The following is a 7,289-nucleotide window of genomic DNA, read 5'->3' as shown; positions in this document are numbered from 1 at the left end:
ATCTACCTTTATGTTTATTTCATGTTTTAAATCTGTAGAATAAACATTAACAAAGTATTTTAGTAGGGACCGTTCCGCACACACATAGCACACAGACAAGGTAATCTTACACACACACACACATGCATATATATATATATATGTATATATACACACACACATATATATATATATATATATATATATATATATATATATATATATATATATATAATTTGACGTTGCTATTTTCCAAAGGTAGGGTAAACAGTGAAATATTACGATGTTCATACAAGAGTGCTTAATACAGAAGTAGAGCAGGTTATATTTGTCTTTACATAAGCAGTAGTTTGTTGCTACACAGTCGTGAGCATTACTGTGTAGCAACAAACTACTGCTTATATAAAGACAAATATGTATATATATACATATATATATGTATATGTATGTATATATATGTATATATATGTGTATATATATGTATATATATGTATATATATATGTGTGTATATATACATATATATATATATATATATATATATATATATATATATATATATATATAATTTGACGTTGCTATTTTCCAAAGGTAGGGTAAACAGTGAAATATTACGATGTTCATACAAGAGTGCTTAATACAGAAGTAGAGCAGGTTATATTTGTCTTTACATAAGCAGTAGTTTGTTGCTACACAGTCGTGAGCATTACTGTGTAGCAACAAACTACTGCTTATATAAAGACAAATATGTATATATATACATATATATATGTATATGTATGTATATATATGTATATATATGTGTATATATATGTATATATATGTATATATATATGTGTGTATATATACATATATATATATATATATATATATATATATATATATATATATATATATATATATGCTTGCAAGCAGCCTGGTGTTTCTGATCGTAAAATACTCATTAATACTATATTTTAATTCATACACACACTGAGACATGTGCATGGAAGTATCATATTTTTCTAAGCAGTTCACTTCTTATAAGTAAAAAAAAAGTACTCGAACTGAAATCGAAACCAAAACCTAAAGACAGTAAGCAAAGTAGGATAATTGTTTGATCAGTTGGCGACGTTTAAAACGTGTTTTCAAACCTCGTGAAACAGATGACAAACGGATAAAAATACGATTGCCCTCAAATATTATTTTTTTCAATTTTGACGCCTCAGTAGCCCTTTTCAGCAGGACAATCGAATGAGAAGTTTTCACATATCTGAATACGCTATATATCAATTTTCAAGCACATAGAGCAAATGAATTCGTTGAGTATATTCTGACTTTATATATATATATATATATATATATATAGAGAGAGAGAGAGAGAGAGAGCGAGAGAGAGAAAAAAGAGGAGGATGAAGGAGAGAGATTACTAATAAATAAATCGCATCTTCGCTACAAACACTTGAATAATGTCTGTTTTTAATTTTTTTATTAGAAATATTTGTAATCGGACAATAAATAATATGTGTTTTAGTAATATAAAAAGGGAAAGAAAGCAAAGGGACAAGTCATGATGGCAGATATACTATTGTTACTTTGCAGCATTGAATTGATCATCTTCTTGATGCTTGTCATAAAAAAAGCGTTCCGATGGAAGATTGCACGAGATATTTAATAGTTAAGCATAATAAATAATATTTACGAAATTATTAACTCATTAATAGCTATTTATTATCTATATCAACCGACGACTTCGTCGTATCATAGTCTGAAAAAAGTAGAAAGTGAATCCAGATTGCGGTTGGCGAATATGTTTGAATCTTCTCTATCGCGTTACCATGGTGTTGTGCAACGCTGCATGATCTTCAGCCGGTTCTATCTCCAGAAATTGCAGTCAGATTCTATTCGTGAAAGGTAGACAAACAGACAACATGGTGCATCCGATCAAATTCGATGATGTCACCGTCTTAAGGCCGTGTCTAAGTCCATGAAATCATTGATGCCTCCGATCAATCTCGAAACACAAAGGATACACCTATAGGGGTATCTGCGCGTGGAATTGTGAGGCGAGGCTTGCGCAATCCCAACCACGCCTATCCTGAATCAGCACTGTTGTAGTCCATGTGCAAGGAGAAGTCCAGGACGACGATGCCGAGAGATAAGTGGAGAGATAAGCAGAGAGCACATACAACACCTGAAAGTCTCAAATGGTCACCATTTAGTACTGTCCAGGTTCAACGTTGTTTAACTTCAGTCTGAAAACATGGTTACTGAATTAAATATACTTTAAATTTTATGTCGTATTAAATTGTTTCTTCTCAGAAAATATCGGCAGAGTATCAAAAGCAAGTATCTCATCAGTGTTACCCTAGTTATCCGAAACATTATATATAAAAGTGATTTTGTCTGCCTGTCTGAGAAAAAAGATTTCTACAAAACTTCTCTCTCTATTTTTGGTTAACGGACTCGAAAATCTGTGTATAGAGGATTTGGACATGTGTAACAAATCCAATGATATTTATCCGGTAAAAATATCTATTAAGTGGTTAAAATTGTTAAACTTGAATTTGGCGGGCGCAAGTCGACTTAAAGTGCCCTTCTATGCCTGCGGAAATATACACGTATCCGTTTAAGTCGGTTCATTTGTTACTGTTTCTTATCTGATGATAGTTTAAACTGTAACAACTAAGGTTAAGGAACTAGATAGTTTAGTTTAAACTGTACCTGGTAGCACCGATTCACATTTTTATTTTGCTTTTGAAATTATTGCCATATGTTGGCTACAACATAATAACCAATTGAAAATTATGTTTTTTATTAATAAATACGAAATCTGCACAAATCAAAGTATCACATAAAGTGCATTTTATTACCGGGCAACCTGCTGCGACATTCTAGTAACAATATAAATAATGTAAACATGAATATTATGATGTTGAAAACGAACGATTTTCTTACATCCTTTTAATATTCTTTTATCCCAACAGATGCAACCTTTTTAAATGGTTTTATATATTAGTAAGATAGCGTGTGTGTTCTTCTGTATGTCACGCTTACATCCGGGCCGTTTAATTTTTATGTTATTCTATTTCTTGTCATAAATAATTTTACCAAGATTTTTTCATAAGTTTTGGGTTCGGTTTCGACTATAGCTGAATATAAATTATATTTTCATAAATAATTTTATCAAGAATTCTTCATAAGTTTGGATTTCGGTTTCCAGTATGGCTGAAGGAACTCAAGTTATATATATATATATATATATATATATATATATATATATATATATATATATATATATATATATATATATATATATTTCAGTTTCGATTCAAGCTAATGCACCCAAGTAAGGCTGATATGCTTTTTTTAATTTTTGAAATCCCAACTTTATAACATAAAACTCGATAGAACATTAACTCTATAATAATATAGAAGAACTCTACAAGAATTTAAATATCATATTTAAGCGTAATTTAAGACCGGGCTTTACCAGGCGTTCGTGTTAGCTTAGATAAATACTTTTGCAGTTTTAACAAAAAAGCTACAATAATATCAGAGCGTCTTCATTTACACTGAACATCTATAGAATGCCAACATCAACATATTACATATGAATGAGCCTTCTATGGAATTTCCCATTAGTATTATATTATTAATATTATATTATAAGCCGGAATATCCGTCCAAAAGTTGTAAGTAATGCTAAGAAATGTTAGGTGGTCTCTTAGAATATACGACAACTACAAAAAAAAAAAAAAAAAAAAAAAACGGTCCATATCGAAAAAAATAGGAAAATAAAACGTTCATAGACGTTTACAAAATCGAATTATTGTAATTGTGAAAGTTAAGAAACAATTAAAATATGCAAACAACATTTATAATATTGTTTAAGTTTAGTTATGGCTCCTTATGTTAGTCAAGAAACAGGGATAAAGTAATGTTTATGATATTCAAGTTAACCTTCGGATAATGATGTGTGCGAAAACTAATATATAAATACAAATGATAACAGATTAGTATATACTAGCAGGACCTTTTGATATTCAACAGTGAATCGTTTCATAGGTAATATATGTATGTTGGCATTCGGTAGATGCTCCACGTAATTGGTGAGTTCCTGATATTATTGTAGCTCTTTTGTTAAAATTCCAAAGGTATTTATCCAATTTAGCAGGGACGCCTTGCAGTAAAATACGCTTAAATATGATATTTTAATTCATGCCGATTTTATACATATTATTATAGCGTAAATTTTCTATCGATTTTTATGTATTATAAAGTTGTGATTTCAAAAATAAAAATAATTGTATATACATATATATATATATATATATATACATATATATTAATACACGCATACATATACATACCATGTGTGTATATGTATATACATATATGCATCTATAATTTTTTTAAATCTCCCTATATATACACAAATATACACACATTTATATATATATATATACATATACACAAATCGGTATATATACACATGCACAAAACTATATACACACATATATATAGAGAGAAAATAAAAAAGGAACAAACCGTATTATGTGTTCACGAACGTTTCGTCTTTATTTTGAGACTTCCTCTGGGTGAAATAAAGACGAAACGTTGGTGAACACATAATACGGTTTGTTCCTTTTTTATTTTCTCTATTTTGTCGGAATACTATTTCCATTATTTTCATCACACACACACACACACACACACACACACACATATATATATATATATATATATATATATATATATATATATATATATATATATATATGACATGGATGCATCACCTTGAATCGAAACCTAAACCAAAACTGGAGTTCATTCAGTTATAATCGAAACCGAACCCAAAACTTTTGACGTATTTCCGGTTATATTTTTTATTTTAAAAAAAATATGACTTTAGTGCAATTAGCTATAATCAAAACCGAAACCAAAACTTATGAAAAGTTATTCGTAAAATAATTGATTAGAAGAAATGGAAGGTCATAACATTAAACGGCAGTCACAAGTTAGGAAATGATGTAAACGTGGTACACAAAATGACGCACATGCTATCATATTAATATATAGATACATATATATTTTATAGTCATGCCGATACACATCCGGTGTCTTAAGCTAGAATTTAAACATCATCACCTAGCTGAGAGTTGGTGCTTCAATCTATTCGGTTATAATCGGACGCTTGTAAAATATTATTGAAATCTTAATGTAAATTATATGTAAACATTGCCAATTGCCAGAGATTTATCCTGAAAGACATCGTTCTTATAATCTTATGCTAACTAGCGATAACAAAAACATCTATATTGGGTTGTAACAAAAATAATGTCGGTTTTGGCGTTCAACTATATATATATATATATATATATATATATATATATATATATATATATATATATATATATATATACGACATTATTTTTGCACAAACCTAATACATAAATGAATACTTGAAAACCGGATGTTTAAAAGCACTGAACTAATTCTCTTTATTTCAGTTTAGAAGAAATGAAATTGAAAAAGAGACTACCATCTTGAATTGAAAATATATAATATGTGTGTATCATCCGATAAACTAATAAAAATTAATGTTTAAGATCGATTTGAGTACTAAAGTTTTCAGCTAGTTTCGTCTCGGTTTTACTGTTCATTTTTACATCTTTTTAAACGTCAAACTCGATTTTAATGATTCAATATTATGAGGTATATTAAGCGAAATAGAGAGAAAACTCTAAGTTTTCAGAGGAATTCGACGAATATAGACAAGAACTTCCTGTCTAGTAAAGATTTAATCTCTGAAACTTCGTGGAATTATGTAATGTAGATCTCGTGGATTTAAGCCTATATAAAATCTTCAGTGATACTGAGTGAGGACTTCTATTAGTATATTGACAATTAAAAAAATTATTACATTTTCACCCCAAACAAGGAACATTGCCACTTTGATGTGGGAGGCTACTATCAGGGACATAAGCTACAAGGGTACTATGTGTAAAGTTGGGTAGCAAGATGTCGGTTCACGTTACGCTTAAACTCCTCCATGTCAGTACAGTTTGGGAAGCAGGATCCCGGAAGGGAATTCCAAAGTCTAGCGGTTCTGGGGAAGAAACTACTGGAGTCTCTTGCATCTAGAGATTTCCACTGTGCAGGGGGATGCGATTTAGCTCCTTGTCGGATTTGTCGGGGGTATGTACGTCGGGGGGGGTACAGGAGCTTGCAGTTCATCGGATCATTCACCGTTAAAATACTTGTAGAACAGGCAGAGGGATGCTACATTGCGTCGATGGGGCAAAGGCTGAAGCTTAGATGACTGTTCAGGACCTATCGGGTTGGCAACGCTCTTTTGAATATTGTTTATTATTAATTTCAGTGTTGTGTTATCAGCATTTCAAGAAATTATCGGTTTAGGATTCTCACGCAAATACACATGCGAACATGTGATGTTTTATTCATATAGATTAAGTTGTAATTAATAAACATGAATAAAAGTTAACATCAATAAGCCTGATAGAAATCATCCCAACTATTAATATAATTCTTAAAGCTAATGATATTATTTGGTAGTAGTGCAGGGCGTCTAGGCTAGCCCGGACATAAAAATACGCTTAAGTCTATTTAAATTCATGACGATTTCGTGTATATTAGTGCAGAGTTAGTTCTCTATGAAATAATATATTGCCCGTAATATATACTAATAATAAAAAAAAAAATTTTTAAAAAGGATCGGTTGCCATCAGCTTACATCAAAAGCAAAATATTTAACACTCCAATCGTGTTGCTAAATATTTGAGCTGCAGACTGAAAATAAGTATTTTACATTAAACAATTGCAGGCTATTAAATAAATTTTCGCATAAGCAAAAGTAAAGAAAAGAAGATGTGTGTCGGCAACTTGAAAAAAAAAAACCAAAACATTTTGCATCTAAACTATTTTAGAACGCGTTATACATCCATCCAAACTAAGGTTTTTACTCGTTACAAACCTCGCCAAAATAATTGATTACTAACACTAGTTAATTTCAGCGTTGTGTGATCACTATTTTAACAAATTATCGGTTTAGTTTTGTCACGCAGCTCACGTGCGAAGTTGTGATGTTTTATTCATATAAATATATGAGAAATTAATAAGCAAAAATTAAAGTTGATATAAATAAACATGATAGAAATAATACAAAAGTTCATAATAACATTACGGAAAAAAACCCGATGATAATAAAGTAAGAATATAAACATAAGTATATAAGTAACAATGTATAATAATAAGGTAAGAATATCCGCGCGCGCACACACACACACAAACACACCGACACATACATATA

General features: G+C 30.3%; 1 protein-coding gene across 7 annotated transcripts in view; it reads left to right on the top strand.

The window, feature by feature from the left end:
* The window catches only part of LOC145285801 (uncharacterized), a 665,485-nt gene extending 659,164 nt beyond the window's left edge, over positions 1-6,321 (top strand). For all 7 annotated transcript variants that reach the window (XM_080134182.1, XM_080134183.1, XM_080134184.1 and 4 more), the window contains one exon: positions 1-6,321. This exon is cut by the window's left edge and continues 4,518 nt beyond it. The gene's annotated coding sequence lies outside the window, so the exon portion shown is untranslated.
* Positions 6,322-7,289: the final 968 nt, after the last annotated feature.

Source organism: Euprymna scolopes, chromosome 10, assembly GCF_053919585.1.
Source record: "Euprymna scolopes isolate OS-2025 chromosome 10, ASM5391958v1, whole genome shotgun sequence".
Lineage (NCBI taxonomy): Eukaryota > Metazoa > Mollusca > Cephalopoda > Sepiida > Sepiolidae > Euprymna > Euprymna scolopes.
Note: the sequence above shows the minus strand (reverse complement) of the source record. Positions and strands in the feature narration are given on the sequence as shown.